Source organism: Dipteris shenzhenensis, chromosome 7 (genome assembly GCF_047967505.1).
Source record: "Dipteris shenzhenensis isolate YYH24624 ecotype China chromosome 7, Dip_SZ_1.0, whole genome shotgun sequence".
NCBI lineage: Eukaryota > Viridiplantae > Streptophyta > Polypodiopsida > Gleicheniales > Dipteridaceae > Dipteris > Dipteris shenzhenensis.
In genome coordinates, this window is record NC_141602.1 from 60,486,902 (window position 1) to 60,508,248 (window position 21,347).

A 21,347-nucleotide genomic window follows, 5' to 3' on the forward strand; every position below is an offset into this window, starting at 1 on the left:
GAGTTGCCATTTACCATAGAAGGTATAACTTCCATTATTGATTTAAATTTTGCAGAAGAAGCATATGGCGAACATTTTGAGTTTTTCTCGACTCCACCAAAGAACAATATATTTCAGTCCCCTACAGGTACATTCTTGACTCCATATCTTAAAATACATTCAAACTTCATCTTCTAACACACAAGAAAAACTCATTGTACTTCATTTTGCTATTTAAAATAGGAAATCACGAAGAAGACAAAGAAAAAGGCACAAAAGGCCCATATTACATATATTCTATTCTATGTATTGCTACAAAAAAAAGATATATTGGACAAACTAGAAATCTTGAAAAACGGATAGCACAACACCAAACCAATTATCCATTAAAATTGAAACATGATGTTAACAGGTACAAACCGTTCCACTCGAACTTCAAAACATAAATCCTAGCCACCACAAACTTTAAAAGCAAAGCGGATACACTCGAAGAGAAATACATAAGAGAACTCAACACAACCGACTTGAAATATGGCTACAATAACCTCAGTGGAAATCCAACCTCTACAAAAAATTTTTACTTTCTCAAAAATAGAGACATAATCTAGTATATTTAAGTACAAGCCCATTTTCAATACATGTAAAGGACTTCCTATTTCAAATTATAGTTAAATCATACTCTTAAAGGACTCTTAATTCATAACATATATTACTCAATTTTTTTCGTTTTCAAAGCATTACTACTTTTTTTCAATACACATAAAATAATTCATGTATGAACTGTTATTAAAAAATGCTTATAAAGATGTCATGTTTTTAGTGATATATAACTCCATTTATAACAATTCCAATAATAACCACTTTTAGGTATACTAGATAAATTTTCATGTATTGTTACTCTTATAATAATATTATAGTGTATTTCAAAAAATTCTACTATTATAGTGCTCTTCTTCATATCATAATTAATTCTTCTCAAATTGCAAGTTTACATAAATCTAAGTTCTAAATTCACACTAACAATCAAGTCAAGATGGAAAATATTATTTAACAATTTTTACAAGATAGCACTAAATTGAATGTAAAGTTTAATAATTTTTTATAAATTATTTTTTTTTACTAATCGTTAGCTCTCATTTCTTTGTCTCCATGTTCTACCTTCCATTGTTGTACTTCATGTTGATTGTTATCCATGAAATTCCTGAGGTCTTACAGTGTGCTCCATCCATAAATGTTTTCATTTGGTTCCTTTCCAACCATGTTTGCTAGACGCATTTGAGCTGTATACAAGAAATAATTTTGTCCCTTTGTTCTTTTTGTTGATTTTTCTTGATCTTGTTGAGCCTATCGGGCCTTACTTTTAAATTGATTAAATATCTAAAAAATAGTAATCTATTATAAATTTGAATATAAACTAATGTGAAGAAATACTACAATGCATAATATTGAAAATGTACCTCATCTGATGTTGCCATATTTTATTGTTGGCTGTTCTTCAAAAAAGTATTTGATAGATCCTGCATATTAGTTTGTATATCAAAAGTTTCTTTTGTCTTATATTGATGAATATTTAATAAAAGGATTTTCTATCGATTACTTATTTTTTTAAGTTTATGGAAGCATTGGAATAAAGTCAGATGGATTGATTTTATTTAAGATTCTTAAGTTGTTTCGAGTGGTGACACGTGAAAGCATGGCATATGTTAGGCCTGGTGCAAATGATTTTTGTATTACTACAAGAGCCTTTCCTTTGAGTGTGCATCCTTGTGACGTGTCCCGTAATTGCATATGCTAGTGTGATTGGAAAAGTTATTTTGTGATACTATATTGAGTTTAATACCTTTCATTTATGTTTTGATCGTCTTAGTGTGATTTTTTCATTTGTTGATAAGATCTTGGCATGAAATTTTAAAATGTTGTTTGTGTTATTATCTATTTCTAGTGATATGACACTTGCAATAGCGCCATTTGTAGCTCCGATTGTGAGATCTATATTTTCTGTGATCATCACTTTTGCTCCTATCTATTTGTTGTATGGAGTGGAAATCTGGATCCATTATCCATTCTTGTAATTCTAAGATTTGATCTGCATTGGATGTCATAGTGATGCTTTTAATTTGATGCTCATTGAATTTCTTATGTAGTATGAGCTCATTATAGTATTGTTTGTCTTTTTGATGGGTGCACAGTATAGTTGTGTCCTTGTCAATGAAATCGTTTGCTTCACTATCACTTATGATTAAATTACCTAGGTAATATTGAATCTCTTCTACCATTGGTTGTCTTATCCTGATTATGTTTAAGAATTCTATGCATGTTGGATCTTCTAGGTGGCGTATTGATGTGTGAAGGAATGAAAAGGTTGCAGTTGTCCAGAAACCCGAGTTTCCAATATAGCATTTTCTACAAAATTAATTTTCTTGCACTTGCATTTACATACTAGAGGCAACTGGGACATATCTCTGAATAAGAGCATCTTTTTATTTTCAAAAGATTGTAAGATTGTTTGCTTGCAAGTTTCACATAGTTGTTTGATTACTATGTTTAATGTTTGGCATGTCATCATTGAGATCTCATCAATTATTATGATTTCCGCATTTTGCAATTCTATGTATCGTTCATCTAACACTGGTAAGGAGGCACGAAACATATCGTGTCTCTTTGGTAGAGCAAACTGATGATGGACAGTAGTTGCTAATGGACTTAGTCTCATTGCAGCTGCTCCTGTTTGCTACTAGAACAATGGATTTTCCTTGTTTTACATAATTATAAGTAATGTACTTGATCATAAATGTCTTTCCTGAACCAAGAGTACCACAAATGACATGAAGTCCTGTGGGTGATCCATTAATCTTTTTTTAAATTTCTTGTTGTTCAGAAGAAAGAGTTGCATTTTCAAAGTCCTTGAACTTATTCATCATTTGAAGTAATTTTGTGCGTGCTGTGTTATGTATATTGGTATCTTCATGAAGGTCAGTTGAAGCCATGAAGGAGTTTTGAATAAAACGTAATGGGATTTTTTGGAGTATCATGTTTGTTAGTTGGTGGCGATTTTGATCAATTAGCAAGTGCACTTTGCAATATTGATCGATAAGAGATTCAATGTCTTCTTATGTTTTTACGAGGTCTTGGATATGGCATTCTAAGAAGTAAGATTTTGTATAATTGTTTTCAGAAATGAGCTCATTCTCATTCCTAAAATTTACGTTCTTTAGTAGAAGGTTGTAAAATGTCTCAAATGGACATTATATAAAATCCATTTACGATTTCGCATACAAATAGTATGTGATTTGAATCCTCATGCAAAATAATGAGCAGGGTGGTAATCTGTGAAACGTACAATCCGTGTTGATGAATATACATAATTTTCGAAAGAATCTACGATAGTTATGTTATCTTTGTTTTTTTTCTTTGACTTTTGGACATTGCATTTTTTCCAAAATTCATAGAAGGTAAAGCTCTCCATGACAGTTGGACGATCGCAATATGTATTTATAGGATGCATTACAAAAACACAATGTTCACGTAGGTATTTTTGGCGCATAGATGGGGGAGAGGAGTCAATGAAATGCACAGATTCGCTTCTTTGAATGGTAGATATTTGTAAGCATGACAATGCTGCCTCTGTTGGAGATGTTGGCTTTGAAAGAATGTATGCAGATATAATTTTTAATTTAATTGGATCTAGATTATCTAGTCCTAGAAGTTTCACATCACCATGTTCATCTAGCCATAGCATCATGTGTGCATGATTAGATCCTCGATTTTGTAACTCATATCTTATGATGTGATGGTTGACTCTACCTAGTAGTCCTTTATGACACAAAATATATCTTGCTAAGAATTGTTGCAGTCTAACATGGAAGAGCACTATGCATTTAACTGGACAATCTCTCCATGTGAAGTCTTTATTGAATTGTTTAGCAATGGTTTCTATTTGATCGATTTCACACCATCTCGTGGTTGATACCTCATCTGCAGTAAGTGTAAGGAATATATTGGGAAGGCCCCATGTGTCAACCATTGCCATTAGATCTTTCAGGTTTCTATGGTGCCATGAAGGAGATCCAGGAATAGAACTTGGTATCTGAAACTTAAGAATACATCTAATTATCTCTTGTTCAGAAATTCTTGGATCTTGTCGTCTTTGTTGGTCAATATCTCTTTGTAATACTATAGTTTGAGTAGAGTTTGCTATTATAATAGATTGATGTATTTGATACATCAATAACAAGTATGGTTTGTAAAGAGTGAACATGGAGAACAATGTTGATATTCTCATTTTTAAATATACATTGAAGAACATCTTGCCATCATGAGCACCATATGTGAAAGGATAGAGGAATGGGAATAATGCATACTCTAGTGGTAATTCATCACATTGTGACAGACCTTCCATAGATGTTATGAGCTGACGCTCAATAATTCTTGTTGAATCACGAAGTACAATTGTGCCGACTTCATGTGATGTAATTTTTTTGAATTGATGAGTTGTAGGTAGCATGTTGATTTGTTCTAGTAATGACAAGTAGTTGTCCTCAGGTGCAATTTTCATAAGATCGAATGGTGAGTCAGTAGAGTGTCTTTCAAGAATATCAAAAATAACTTCTGAAGAAAGAACACTTACTCCTAGTTTTGGATGCAGTCGTTCATACATTGTCAAGTATTTTTTAAATATGGGGTTTGTTCTAGAGTTAAACACTAGAACGTGATTTGTTGTTGATAGTAAGTTTGTTGAGTTACTATAGAATCTTTGTTGGTGATTCCAACATATTAGCGGATTATCCAACATCGATCTCCTTCGTAGTATACCTGTTGCTAAAGATGTAATACCTTTAGAAACGTTTAGGGATATATCGATTATAGAAAGCATTTGCATTTGAAATATGTCCACACCTAATACATTCTGAAAATAGTCTGGATCATAGGGAATCAAGTACAACTTTCCGAATGGACTATCTATGCATGCTTCACAAGCCATTTTTGATCTATGTCCTAGGCCATTTTCTACATGCAAACTTATGAACGTATTGGATAAGTCATATGGTGTTATACTTGATTCTAGTAGTGATATTACCGATTTTAACTTTGTAAAAGAACTTGTGTTAAATTCTATTCTACCAGAATATACACAATATTGCATCTTTGAAATATATTGAGAAGTGATTTGGTTCCATTCTTTTAGAAATTTATCAATGAATAGCCATGAAGAGAAACTTGGCTGTAATCGTCTTTTCTTGTTTTCTATGCTAATGTAGGAAGCAAGTTCTCTCCTTTCAATAAGTAACCTTTTCATATTTGTAAAGTAAATTATATGTTGAAGTAGAAACACCTACTTTATTTTCCCGTTGTGGATGAGAGTGTTAAAAAATGACTTGAAATTCACAAATTCAAATAATCTGCAAACAAAATATCAAGGTTGTTAAATTTATAATGTCTCTAGTTTATGTTGATACCAATTTGAATATAGCATATAGGAATTTGAATCTAGCATATAGCATTTCGAATATAAAACATAGTAAATAGCTCTTTCTTTTTGCACATAGGACTTTGTGTTTAGCACATAACTTTATGCATATATTTTGTAGCTATTTGAAAATGGGAATAGGAGTTTTCATTTATCACTTTGTATATATTTGGTGGCAATTTGAATTTGAGATATAGCACTCTGAATTTCGTACATAGCATTTTTCATTTAGAATTATCACTTAGCATTGATCAACTAGCATTTTTGCATTTAGCATATGGTACTTTGTATCCAACACATAAACAAATAAACTTAACCACACATTCGTGTGGGGGAGAGTCGGCACATTTCCTCTCCAAAAATTATAAGACCAAGGAACGTGCCCTTCCTTCGGTTCATATCATTTTGCATTTTGCACATAGTATTTTGCATATAGTATGTTGTAATTTGAGTTTGGGATATAGAACATATCACTTTTTATTTTGCACATGGTACTTTGTTTTTAGAACTATATGATTTTGTATTTTGTACATAGTATTTTGCATTTAGCACATAGCATTGAGCAACTAGCATTTTTGAATTTAGCACATAGCACTTTTTATTGAACACATAAATTAATAAACTTAACCACACATTTGTGTGGGGGGAGAGTCGGCACATTTCCTCTCCAAAAATTATAAGACCAAGGAACGTGCGCTTCCTTGGGTTCATATCATTTTGCATTTTGCACTTGGTATTTTGCATTTTGCACATGGTACTTTGCATTTAGGAATGTATGATTTTGTACTTTGCACATAGTATTTTGCATATAGCATGTAGCAATTTGAGCTTGGGATATAGAACTTTGCATTTAGTATATAGCAATTTTCATTTAGGTATTAGTGTTAAAATGGCTAACATGCCATATCAACATCTTGGGTGGTCGTTGTTCTAGGTATATGTGCATTGAGCTATATGGTGCGTTGACTTTGTATGGTTTCAAGCTTGTAGAATAGTAGCTAGGAATGAGGAGGAGCTTTCCTACACCTAGGTTAGATGGGCACCATAAGAGTGGGCTTATTGGAAAGCATTGCTACTCTGACCAACATTTGGTGCTTGTTGAGCAATGCTAAGTATTGGTGTTGAAACTATAGGATGGTCATCATCAATGATGAAACCTCAACTAGGCCCCTTTTTGTCAAGATGCATAATTTGAAATTTAAGAGTATTTTTATATCCTTGAATATCCAAATTAACTTTATTAACATTTGTGTGTGAGACTGTTAGAGGAATGGTCCTAATCCAACTATGAGCCCCCATATGAGGTGGAGAATGGCTTCATTATCCTGGGTAGGTAGGCTTACCTAGAGTGGAGAGCAGGCTGCTGCATCCAGAATTGTACTGAGCACCAACACTGTGGAGTAGCATATCAAGACTGTGTGACAGCATGGTAATAGGCCATAAGAGCACTTCTAGGGCCTATTTATAGGCATGGCAGTAGGACAGCAACAGGTACAAATTGGACGCGACAACCAGGTTGGTCTGAGTTCTTCTTCCTCTCTTTCCTGCTGTACTTCTCTAAGTGAGGTTTCAGCATGTGTGTGCACCTACTTTGTGTGAGAGATCAGTGAGAGTTTGAAAAACATTCTGCTGCATAGGGTTACTGTTTAGTAGACCCTTTAACTCTAACATGGTATCAAAACCAAAGGAGGTACCCTCTTGATGTGCTTGAACAAACTGATTGAAGGCATCCCTCTAGCAAGGAGACTCCATTTCAGTGAGCTGTTGTAAATTTAGTTTTTTGTTTCATTGTTGTACTCAGTTTAGAGATTGTCAAGTCTTTCACAAGCGCGTGCAAATGGCTTCACACATTCCTATTCCCAAGTTTGGAGAAAGTGGGAAATTGGATGGGCGCAACTATCCCATCTGGAAGGTAAAGATATGTAGTCACTTAGTGATCTGGGAGATCACCAAAGGATTGAGGTGAAGCCCAAGGGCACAACGTATTTGACAACAAAAGTTGTAACACCAGCAGATCTAGTACCAGTGCAAGATTGGACACAAAGAGATGTGGGGGCACTCTCCATGATAATTGGCACCACTACAGACGTGGTCAAACCCCACATCTAGCTTGCAGATATGAGCAGCAGAGGCTTGGATGAAGGATCTTTAAGAGGCAAACAATACATCACACATCCTTTTCCTCGAGAATCAACTATTCACTATGAGGATGTAGGATGGGGATCAGACACATGACCAGTTGGCTGCAATTGGTCACAAGGTGGACACAAGCTAGTTGGCCATGCTATTACTCGGCTCTCTTCCCAAAGGCTTCAAGGGGTTTGTCACAATTGTGAAGCAGGGCAATGGACTAGTTTGATGACGTTTGAGGAGCTTCGTCCTTGATGAAGCCCAAGAGAAGCTGCCCAATGGAAATGGTGGTGACAAGGCCTTCCTTGCAAATGGAAAGGCAGTAGGGGTAAGCCTATCTAGGTACCGAGATACACATAGATATACCTATTGCACTTTGTACATATAGATAGGGGATAGCTTTGGGGATCATCCCACAGGTTTTGTTTTGAGATGAGGGGAGAGTTGCGGCCACATGGCATCACTGTTAGTTGAGGATAGTGGCATCAGTCCTGTCAAGATGCATAACTTGAAATTTAAGTGTATTTTTATATCCTTGAATATCCAAATTAACTTTATTAATATTTGTGTGTGAGACTGTTAGAGGAATGATCAATACTCCAACTGTGAGCCCCCATATAAGGTGGAGAACGGCTTCGTGATCTTGGGTAGGTACGCTTTCCTGGAGTGGAGAGCAGGCTGGAGATGCATTCAAAACTACACTGAGCAGCAACACTGTGGAGCAACATATCAGGACTGTGTGACAGCATGGTAATAGGCCATAAGAGCACTTCCAGGTCCTATTTATAGGTCTAGTAGTAGGATAGCAATAGGCACAGATTGGACGCGGCAACCAGGTTGGTCTGAGTTCTTCTTCTCTCAGTTTAGAGATTGTCAAGTCTTTCACGGGCGCATGCAAATGGCTTCACACATTCCTATTCCCAAGTTTGGAGAAAGTGGGAAATTGGATGGGTGCAACTATCCCATCTGGAAGGTAAATATATGTAGTCGCTTGGTGATCTGAGGATCGAGGTGAAGCCCAAGGGCACGACGTATTTGACAACAAGAGTTGTAACACCAACAGATCTAGTACCAGTGCGAGATTGGACACAAAGAGATGTGGGGGCACTCTCCATGATAATTGGCACTACTACAAACATGGTTAAACCCCACATCTAGCTTGCAGATACGGGTGGCAGAGGCCTAGATGAAGGATCTTTAAGAGGCAAACAATACATCACACATCCTTTTCCTCGAGAATCAACTATTCACTATGAGGATGTAGGATTGGGATCAGACACATGACCAGCTGGCTGCAATTGGTCACAAGGTGGACACAAGCTAGTTGGCCATGCTAGTACTCAGCTCTCTTCCCAAAGGCTTCAAGGGGTTTGTCACAATTGTGAAGTAGGGCAATGGACTAGTTTGATGACGTTTGAGGAGCTTCATCCTTTACTACTCCAAGATGAAGCCCAAGAGAAGCTACCCAATGGAAATGGTGGTGACAAGGCCTTCCTTGCAAATGGAAAGGCAGCAGGGGTAAGCCTATCTAGGTATTGAGATACACATAGATATACCTATTGCACTTTGTACATATAGCTAGGGGATAGCTTTGGAGATCATCCCACAGGTTTTGTTTTGAGATGGGGGGAGGAGTTGAGGCCACATGGCATCACTGTTATTTGAGGATAGTGAGCATGTGCTATTGAGATGCCTCTGTCTAGAGGACGTGAGCCGATTAATTGACTATTAGAAGCTAGTTGTATTGCTCTCTTTATGTCAGAGGACACAAGGCACATGCTTACACTTCTTTGTAGGACTGTGAGTAGCAGCCATCGTAGGGCCTGAAATCTTGAGCTTGCCCTCTAGAGTGGTTAGACTTGCATGAGGAAGGGTTCAAGACCAGTAAGTACATGCCTGATTCATGGCACCATCCTTGAAGCATCACAATGTTAGCCCACCTCATGATGACCTTGAGTCTAGACCTTGAGTCCATCCTACACTTTGGAATAAGGATAGCAGCAATAGACCCCAGATATGTTTCAGATTCTGCTCATCCCCACTGACATGTCCCTGTAAATTCTTTGCAAGCAATAGTTTTTTGACCATAAAACTCCACCAGTAGTATCCAACTTGTCCTCATGTGCCAAAACCCAAAATGCATCTCCTCCTTAGTGACCATCATTATGCAAACGAAAGTTAAGAAATGCTTGCAATCTGCTCCAAATAGCTGACTCACACTTAGTCTAAAAATATGAATCCTCAAAAAGTTGCAACAGTAGCTTAAGCCCCAAAATGCTTGTAGACGAATATGCAAAACTTTGATTTCTTGCAGATGTCAACTTGCTTGTTTGCAAAATGTAGATTTCAAGCAAAACCGTAAATTTTACATACAAATATACCTGAAATTGATAAAGCCCCAAATTTTCACATTCTATCTGAACGAAAGAAAGAAAGGTTTTTATTAGTCTTCCGAAGACCAAAGGGTCTATGAGACTGAAAGAAATTGAGATAATGAAGCTATGAATTGCTACATGATCTCTTTATTGTAATAGCCAATTCTTCCCACATTCACTCCATTCTCAAGAGTGACCTCCACAATCATGGCAACCGAAGGAGTGGGATCAATTGGAAGAAGGGGGTGAGGGAGAGAAAAGCCAACTCCATTCTCAAGAGTGACCTCCACAATCATGGCAACCGAAGGAGTGGGATCGATTGGAAGAAGGGGGTGAGGGAGAGAAAAGCTAGTGAATTCATCACCAAAGGAGAGTTCAAGGCAAATGCTATAGTAGAAGCTCTCTAGAGTCACCCGTGGAGGAAAGAGAAGCAGTGCAAACTATCCATGTTTGAAGCCTATGGCCTCAAGCTGCTTGCTTGCAAACTTGCTACATTAGCTAAAATTGAACTTGCTACAAAACGATTGCATGCTTGTAGCAAGTTGTGACCTGTTTTGGCTCAGGGGAGCATTGCTCCAAAGGCTTAGACAACTTAGGAATAGGAATACTAGAACACAAAGTACATAGGAACATTGGAACAATGCGTGCCTGTAGGACGATGTGACCTGTTCTAGCACATCATCCTACATTGCAAACAAAAGTATTTCTTTACATCTAACAAAACAATTTTATGGCCCCCCTTACATGCCCAGATTGGGCATATACAACAATCATGGCATTCCGGGAGGTTCAATTCTTTCTAGCATTTTTGTGAACCCTGCCCTAGCATCATCTAGGCTTATACATTTCCATACATATTGAGAAGGGTTGTCCCACCAATAATAGATTCTGCCATTGCTAGAGTGGCATGGATCAATGGACCTCTACTAAAGCTAACATAGCAGCAACTGTATCTAATGCAGATGAAGGATATTTTGTATATCTTAGAACCCTTGACCAAGATAATTTGTATGGCTTCCTTGCCATGGATATTCTGAGCACGTGCAATAATCATAGAATATCCATACTATAATTGCTGCCAACTTCTACGCAATGGCCTTGATTTTGGGAAGGCTGCGGTTGATGAGTAGTGAAAATGTATCAATAAATTATGTACCAGAATCCCTTTTAGAAGGATCGCAGGGCCACTGGTGTGGTTTTGATTGACAATATATTTTGCAAGTTGGGGCACGTAATGGCCTCATTTATGCGACATTTTCAAGCGAAAATGAGGTCAACAATACAACCCACAAAAGAATGGCATTAGAAGCATTTTAGAGCTGCTTAGACTTGAATATTTCCACGATCGAAAATGGCTTCTGTTTTTGGATTGACACACATGAAAGATGTAAAATTTTTTCACTATTTGTGGATTGACACACATGAAAGATGTAAATTGTTTTGACTGTCTTTCTTGCAAACTGCTTAAAGGTTAAAGAAGACATCACCTGCGTAGCTTTCTCCTGCAATTTAAAAATCATGCATGACTGAGATAAACACTGAGCAGACTCATAATCTTCTAAGTTTTGTCTTGATCATCTCTTTGAAAAGGGACAAATTGTAGACTTTCAAGACGACTTCCCTGCTCAACATTGGACCCATCACCAGCTCTTCTGTGAGAGACGAACTCGTATAGCAACAAGATCTTTGTGGTAATCAAGAAAGCCTTGTTCATAAAAATCAAGCCTTTAGGATTGAAACTTGTGTATGATGGCATGAGGTCGCACCATCTATGATACTTCTTCTTCCTTGAGAAGTGATGCCACAAATCCCTCTTGATCGAATCTTTGATTGACCACACATAATCTCTATAGCTAGCAAAGCAATCCTACTTAGATGAAGACAAGCCGCGCGGATCCATGACTTGCAAGCAGATGGATAGATACCCTCCACAGCTTGTGAGTCTCCTCGGGGATAGAGGAAAAGTCTGCAGTCATAACCTTCTCCCTCAAAGTAACGACTCCACAGTGTGCGTGCTTTCAATTTGGCAAATTGCACAATCGTCGGCTTACAAATTGTTGAATGCTCTCCTCGCTTCTCTGCCATGACTAGCTCATTCCTGCCTTCACGGGGCTCATCCGCATACTCCTCGCCAATGCTCTTCTCAGCCCAAAAATTTGCTGGTGCCTGAGGCTAGGAATGCGTGCGATTCCTACAGAGGCAAGAACCACTGAATTGACCATGGAGCATAGAGGAAGTCAGTTTGGGAGGAAGAGAACTTCGAGATGCGATAGGCATTGCTAAGATATGCTGAGTTTGGGAGGCAAAAGAGGCATAGGCAGAAGAGGATTGAAGGGATGGAGAACGAGACTTGTCAATCATAGCCAGCCAAGAACAGCTATGCAACGGTTTGATTGAAACGCAGAAGACACGCAAGGAAATAGAGGCATTTTCTTGTCAATATTGATATTTAAAATGGAATTTTAAATCATGACACGTGGCTTAAGGAAAAGGAAGCATTTTGCTTCATCCCACGATGCTACCTGCCTAAAAAGTGATCCACTTCAATGGTAATTTGATGCTTCTACACTTTCATTTAAATCCCTTTTTTTTTCACACTTTCATTTAAATCCTTTTAGTGCATATTTTGATTGTAATATTGTAAAAAATGTAATATTCTTGACAAGAGTACCAATATTACGATCATAAAAGCATCAATATAGATCCAAAAATTGGACTTATGTTAGGCAATAATTATATAATTCACATGTCAATTGTTTGCATCAAATCATACTTCATATCATCAACCATGATTCTTTTGGTAATGATTAGGTCATGCATGTACATTTAACACACATGGAAACTTTTTTTGTTTGGAAAAGAGCAAATGTGGATTTTTGCTATTGATAAGAGCTTACATGGGTTAAGAGTGGAAAGAGGGTAAGAGGGCAACGAGGCCGGGGAAAGGAGAAAGGAAGGGAAGCAAAAAGGGAGGCAAAAAGGGATGGTTGAGTGGAGAGAGGCTAAGAGGGGAAAGAGGATGGGGGTAGGGGTAGGGAGAGGAGAGAGGCTAAGGGAAAGGTAGCAAGAAGAGGCAAGGGGGGACATAGCAGCGAGGAGAGGTGCAGAGGAGCAACAAGGGAGAAGTAGTAGGGGAGGCAACAACAGGGGAGGAGTAGGAGTAGGAGGGAGAGGTGAAGCGGACAGGCAGGGAGGGCATGTAACGAGGGGGAAGAGGGGGCAAGGAGGCGGAGGAGAGTAGAGGAGACAGAGGGAAGGAGGGAGGAAAGAAGCGGGAAGCAAAGCAAGAGGGGAGGCGAAGCAATAGGAAGCGAGAGGTGAGGGAGCACCAGGAAGTAGAGAGCAGCAGCAAGGGAGGACGAGCAAACACGGAGGGAGAAGGGAGAAGGGATGATGAAGAGGAGGGCTACAACTTAGCAATTGTCCAACGCTCTCTATTGCCCTCTCCCTTCCTCCTTTCCTAATCTTATATCTTAAGTGATGGATGGAGCTTAATTTTGTTTGAATCATCCTTCCACCTTCGATTGGCAAATGGCTACTCATTTCACCAATCCTTGTCCACTTCTGTTGGCTGTGAAAACATGCATATTCTTTAAAGACGGCTTCCTATAGCTTTAGAGAGGTGTGGAGTTTGAGAGCTCCACCACCATTGTCGCACACATCCAAGGGTCCCAGAGCTCCACACCCTCTTCGCACACCAAAGGGTACTATCCCTCTAGGACTCAGGCTAGGGAGTGGATGCTTGATGCCTTCCAAGCTTACCTTGCATTTTAGATGTTCGCTTATTGGGGCGAGGCTTCTTTCATGTGACTCTTGACTTTCATGGAGCCGTGAGTATGGTTTTCAAGGCTATCCCCTTGGTAGTTGAATCCAAGAAGCTCTTTCTCACCCTTCTCTGCAGGTTTCGACTTTGCGGAGGAGGACAAATGGGTCGCTTTAACTATTTATTAGGTTGCCATGATTGGATCTTCTTTTGGGTTGATCATAGAGACCCCCCTTCTCTTAGAGGAGGCTAGAGCATGTCGATAGAGGGTTTAATACTGCTTTGTGGATTTTTGCATGGCTTTCGACACAATGTCGAGAGCTCGCCTCATCAAATGCTTGCAGGGTCAAGGATACAACCAAGAAATCGTTTGGACAGTCTCATGGCAGTTTAAGAGAAGGTTTTAGGCATGGTTTAGATGGATAAAGGTTGGACAAAGGATGTTAAGAGCACTATGGGGTCAAACAGGGTGGTCTATTATCACTAATTTTGTTTGATATCTACATCGATGAGTGTGAGATCTTTAACAAGACAGTAGGAGTGGCAAGCTCTTCTCTTCTCGACTCCTTGATCTAGATTCTCCTCCATGTAGATGATATGGTCTTGCTCTCCTCAGTTGAGGGCCTCTAGGCACTCTTAGATGCACTCCATACTTTTTGCGAGACACATGATGTGAAGGTCAACCCTGGTAAAATAGAGGTTATGATATTCAATGTATCGAGGGTAGCCATGCTCAGAGAGCTTGGATGGATCATTGGTGGACGTTATCACACCCTACACATATATGGGAGTTCTTTTCTTTGCCCTGATTTCCATGTTGAGACCAACAATGTAGGCCTAATTGAGAAAGTAAGGCATCGCACTTGCTACAGTTGAGGGGTGTTCTTTCATTCTCATTTCCATGATACCTTCACTTTGACTCCTTGGTCTGCCCATGAACATGTATGGTACTCCCGACTTGATCCACCAAAGGTAGACTTACTAGGCTCATGTGAAGAGGCCCTAAGTTCTCTTATTGCCAAGGATCTGCACAATAAGCCATCAATTTCACACCATATCATTTTGGTTGAGTTTGGGGTTCCCCCACCGTAAGGTTTTAGGTAATCACATACCTTCACCAAGTTAGGGATTATGGTTCATCGACCTCAAGCCAACATAGATTACTATGGCTTGCCCTATCCACATCCATGACACTACAACTGAGGGGCGATTAGAGGTGTTGTAATGCCCATATCTACAGATGTTTGAGAGCCTAGCAATGGATAAAGACGGATTCTCATTTGAGTATAGCCTTTAGCCCCACTCTATTCCACTCACTTATCATGAGGCTAACTAGGTTATTTGGGAGGATCTCATACAGCTATACACATACAAGACGTGCTTAGCCCCTAGCAAGCTCAAGTTCTACGGAGATCATTGCTTCAGGTATTAGAGGAGGGCTTCATTGGCCCACTAGCATGCTACACACGGATCCACCTCCTACACTCCTTGATGATTTTGATTGGTTAACTCTAGTTTCCTCACACTAATTATGCATTGAGACTAGATGGTGGGTTAAGGGTACACCTAGAGGGAGACAAATATGTACTCTATGCAATCTACAGGAGATTGAGTTAGAGAAGCACATTGCTGTTAGATGTCTTGTATACTATGAAATTTGAGGTCGTCACCATTGTCTTCCCAAAGAAGGATCTGAACCTTTGTCTATCCTCTTGTCTTACTAGGACTTTTGGTGACTTTCACTCATGAGGTAATATGATATCGAGACTAGCTTCTAAAGGCATACAAATGAGATCGGTGTGCTTAGCTACATCAAAGCTAGAGTGTGCTCACTAAGTTTTTCCTCGTCAGATAGCATGGACCAGTGGCCCTTAAGGAGATGACATAGTCGAGGACGAAAGCAAGAGATACGATAGACCTATCAATGTGTGATACATAGATCGGGAGAGCTTCCGTCACCAAACTAGGGGCATAGTGATGCATGTAATAGTGGCACTTGTCTAATGCAAAGCCATGGCTGAGAGACCATAGCCAACCACACATAGTGAGCAATGTCAACGCTCTATAATGATTTTCATTCCACTTGAGCCTGATCCTGAGCCTCTCTCTTTCAAGACCCTCTTATCTATTCTTAGCCAAGCAGTGGACTTAGTTCCTCAGATAGCATACAGAGGACCCTCACAGTGATGCCACACTGTAGTTCCCATTTTCTTCGTGGGCTTGGACACTTTGTACTAGTGTTTATGTTTATGCCTCTATTAGTGTTGGGTGTAGATGTCCGCTTAAAGCCTCCACCCATTCAGCTCATTGTATTTAGTTTTTTAGTCTCATAGACCCTTAGGTCTTTTGAATACTTTAATAAAATTTATTTCATTCTCTCTCAAGTTGTGTTTACTAATTTTGGGTAAACTTGTTGATCATAGGCTAATTAGTTTTGTATTTCTTCCATTTTCATAGGCTTGTTGTTGCTCAGGGATAGTAGCACACATTTAGGTTCTATGCATCTAACTTCCATGCCATCATTAGGAAGTAGTTTCTATGTTGTGTGTGTTGCATTGATTTGTTTTTGGGCAAAATGCAGCTACATTAAATCTCAACATTATTTCTTGGTAGAATGCAATTATGTGTTTTGCATAGTTTCTATGAGTGCTAACTATATAGTTATCCAATTATGCTCGAATGCATTATGTGTTTGTACAATTTTCTAATGAGTGATAACGAGGAGTTGCGACTCCACTACCAATGCTAACTAGAACTTGCAGCTCTATATGAGTGCTAACTAGCACTTATAGCTATATTGTGAGTGTCAACTAGCTCTTGCAACTCTAGATGAGTGATAGCTAGCACTTCTAACTATATTGTGCATGCTAAATAGTAAGTACCACTCTATTGTGAGCGCTAACTAGCACTTGTAGCTTCACTATGCATAAAAACTAGTAGTAACAACATGATTTGTTAGCACTGACTATTACTTGCTAGCTCTATTGTGAGTACAAACTAGAAATTACAACTCTATTGTTAGGGTAGACTAGCACTTGTAGATCTATGGTGAGTACAGTTGTACCTATACTATTAAGTAGCACTTGCAGTTCCATGGTTAGTAACAACATTGTTAACAACAATGCTGCTAACAATTGCATTGGTAACAACTGCACAAAAGTGGTTGTATTGCTAGTAGTTGTACTGTCAACGACTCTATTATGGATACCAATTAACACTTGAAACACCTATGCAAAATAGTAACTATAGGTGGGAGTATTGAATTATAATAACCATGTAATGTTGTATTGCCACCTAAGAAGGTTGTATGTATGAATTCGGCTAAAAGAATTAATTTATTGGTTGGACTTTTTAGGTTTAGTTGTCCTTGTTAGGCTAACAGGCACATGGTCACTGAGCGTCGGCCTTGGTTGGAAGAAGTGGAGTCGATCGAGCACCCATTTTGTAGGAGGGTGCTATTGTTCATGGTGACACATCCAATTAGAGAATGGAGGTTAGCATATCGAGTGCACACTCTTTTACAAGGTGATTCTTTAGGTAGTTATCTGATTGTAATAGGCAAAGAAGAGAACATAAGAGAGTAGTGTGCCGAGTTCTCTTCCTCTGACCTGAGTTGCTAGGATAGGGAGTGTTCACTACAAGCCAAGGCGGCTTGGTTGTATCAAGAGATTTTGATTCAATAGAAGTGAATGAGCAATTGGTTCTCTATTTTTTTTCAACACTGTTGTGTTTACTCCATTGTGTAAGTGTGCTTATAACTCGGTGTTCTCCCATCATCATATGATTATTCTCTGACATCTAACCCCGACCTCCAAGTGTTTTATATGTTGGCACCTATTCTACACCTGAACACACTCTCCTTAGGACAGTAATAGCGAGAATATTCATCGATCACAACAATGGGTTGGGTTGTAAGCCAAAGCACTTCTGAGTTAGCTAGGTGAGGGATAAGCAGCATCGACATTTTCACAATCCTGCTGGGGAAAGGTCAAGTGAATTTTGAGTTGATGAGCTATCAGGGTAGGAGATTTAGAGAATTGAGTTGGTAGGCTTAATGTTAGAGTAGAATAAGAAGAGTGTTCATGTTAGCCCATGAGAAAGTGAAGCAGCTGTTGGGAATCATAGGCTCCCATAGAAAATATATTCAAGTAACTCCATACGAGTGGCATCAACTAGTAGTGTGCTTGAAGACCGGTGTGTGGAACACAAAATTACCCATATTTCTCTTCGACTACTTTCTAACTTGAGCAATGGTTGACACGCTCTCAAAATGATGAAGAAGATATGCAGATAGACGTGAAAAGTATCTGAGCCATAGGCAGTGGTTACATTTGATTATGCACGGTAGAGTAATCTCAGAACCAGAGTTCAATGCTTGAAGGAGGCTGGTAGAATTAACTGTCCAACAAGAGTGACAAGCACGATAAGAGAGGCTCGGCTATGCTTGTGAAGATAGTGGGAGAGAAGGAAGGAGTCTCACTTGCGGCTTTCTCACATACACAATTGGGGAATACACACAAAGATGGAGGCTGAAAACTGTTTTCCTCTTCTTAGTTGTGAAAGCCAAAGAAATAGAAGAACCCTGTACAAAGAAATAGAAGAACCCTATATGTGGGTCTCAAACCAAACTCAGCTAACTAAAGTGGCATATTAACTAAGCGACGAACTAGAGTAGATAAGGATAGATGTCATCCAGCTATTATTCATGGGCGGTGTACCAACCGCATCTGCAGCTAACAGGTCGGTGACATAAATGCACAGGGGTCACCCTGGCATATCACGAGATGAGCTTGATATCTCAACACTCCCCCTCGAGCTCAATCCCAATTCCTGCACACCAAGTAGGTCTCTGAACTTGCGCAACTTCTTTGTGCCCAATGCCTTCGTGAATATGTCAGCTACCTGATCCTCTATGCTGACATATACTAGATCAATAAGACCTAGTAAGACCTTCTCCCGTACATGTGGGGGTTAAAGGTCACTGTGCCTTTACCCCGGTTATGTACAATACTCAAACACATATATAAATGAATGAAAAAGAAGATTAGGGTGGTTCTGCACCCACCAAAACTTGTGTGGCTCTCTATTTCTCTCTTTCCCTCTTCCGTTCTTGCTTCCGTTGAGAGCACTCTCAACTGGTATCAGAGCCCGGGTGATCTAGCTGAGCGTGCGTGAATGCTTGAAGCTCAGCAGCTCTGTGGGAGGAAGGAGAAGCTCTGTGGGAAGCTTTGTGGGTGACTTTACTTGCATCCGAGTGTACAAAGACCTTGGAGGAACCTTTGGAAAAGTCACTTTGGTTTTGCGAAGTGGTTTTGAGAGCCTGTTAAGAGTTTTTAAAGAAAAAGTCGTTTTTTGAGCTTTTTCCAGTTCCGTTCGATGACAGAGACTCCATATTGACTTGTAGAGGCAACTATTGCTTGCTTTTGGTGTCCACTTCACTTCAAGAGCTTGGAAACACCTTCATTCTTGAATCTGGGATCATTTCATTGGATTTCTGACTCACTATGTCAGTTTTTGCGTTTTTTTTTCTGAGTGTTGGAACTCAAGTTTGGAGCAACCATTTGCAGATCTGTCAGTTCCAGTGGACTCAGGAGGTCCTAAAACTTTTATGTTGCTCATCATTCGCACTCCAGTGGAGTTTACAAACAGCTCTGTTTCCAAAAACGTTTTTCAGTCCGTGTGTTGGACCCAGTGATTGAGACCACGGTTTCCAAAACCGTCTGTCCCATTGCGTTTCGGACGCCCAAAAACCCCTATCTGTCAGTTCTTGCACGATTCAGTGGAGGATTTTCAGAGTTATAGATCTCTGTGTATTCGATTTCGTCTCTCTGTTATGCATTTTTCATTCTAAGGTTTTGAAACCTTAGATTTATGCCACATGGCAGTGGATAAGTGTTGATTCCCATTTCTCACTCATCGGTTGGGATTTTGGAGTTTTAGCAAAAGAGAGATATTTGCAGATTTTCTTGCTGATTCCGATTATGCAATGGCACCCATGTTTTGAGGCATCTCAGGTTCTATTTTCAGTAGCGGTCATTACCGTGGGACTATGATTTCTTGAGCATACCTTATGCAGATCACTTTGGTTGTAGTTTGAGCAGTGTGCGCTCATTTGTGGTATGCATTGGGTTGCAGTGGATGATTTATAGGCCATTTGGATGCATTATGGTCCTTATTGGATGCGCTGATAGGCCCAAATTGCCTTGTGGGATGCTGTTTTTTATGGACGCTTTGCACATGGATGCTATTTTATGCTGAGGGACAGCTTTGACACATTGCAGGTGATGCATTGATAGTGCTATGCTCTCTTGGATGAGATATTATTGATGCATATGCCAGTGGACGTTGTTTATGCTTGAGTCATTTGGCACTTATTGGCATTTTCTTTTGGGCCAGATTTGCTCATATGGATGCATAGTATATGCACATGAGTCAGATGCATCTTTTGATGCTTTGAGCTTTGAGTTTTGGTGATATTTCAGTCTATTGTGGCATACACATTTGGGTGCACCTGGTATTTGGTGTGATTCTCTCTTGCAGGCACTAGCATTTGGGATTTTGCTTTATTTTGCATCATGTCATCCTCTTCCATGTCTGAAAAGGAGTTTTTCAACTTTAAAAAGTTTGATGGGACAAACTTTTCTTTGTGGAAAGAACAAATAAGGGATGTGCTTATTCAAAAGAAGCAGATTAAACCCTTGGCAGGGATTGAAGCTAAGCCTACAAATATGTCTTAGGATGATTGGAATGAGTTGGATGCATTAGCAAAGTCTACTATTAGACTTCATCTTGCAGAGTCAGTTTATTTCACAGTAGTAAATGAGCAGACTACGGAAGATTTGTGGAAGAAACTGTGTGCCACTTATGAGAAGGAAATTGCCTCTAATAAAGTTTACCTCATGAAGAGGTTGTTTGAGCTGCAGATGAAGGAAGGGGTCTCCATTGCTTCTCACTTGAATGAATTCAATATTATTTTTAGCCAGCTTCAGGCTCAGAAAATGAATTTTGATGCGGAGACTAAGGCAATATTTATCTTATCTTCATTGCCATCCTCATGGGATACCTTCCGTACAGCTGTCAGTAACTCTGCACCTGGTGGAGTACTGAAATTTGATGATGTTGTGGGTAGCTTGTTGGCCGAGGAGATTAGACGGAAGTCTATGGATGCCAACAAGCAGGATGCAGCCTTAAATGTGCAAAGGGGCAGATCACAGTTCAGGGGGAAGTCCCAAGAAAGAGGGAAGTCTCGTAGCAAATCCAAGGCACGGAACATTGAGTGTTACCACTGTGGCAAGAAGGGCCATATGAAAAAGGATTGCTACAAGCTGAAAAGAGAGCAAAAGGATAAGAAAAAGAATGCAAATTGGGGTGCAAATAAAAAGGAAGAGAGTCCAAGGGAGGACAAAGGAAAAGTGAAGATCGAGAGATCAATGCAGTCACACATGATAGTGACAATGACGTTCTCTTCATGTCTAGTTTATTTGCAGAGTTGGTTACCACTTCAGATGATGCATATTCCCAGAATTGGATTTTGGATTCTAGTGCTTCATTCCATGTTACTCCCCATAGGGAATGGTTCTCCACTTATGATAGTGGAAAGACAGGTTGTGTGCATCTTGGAAATGACTATGCA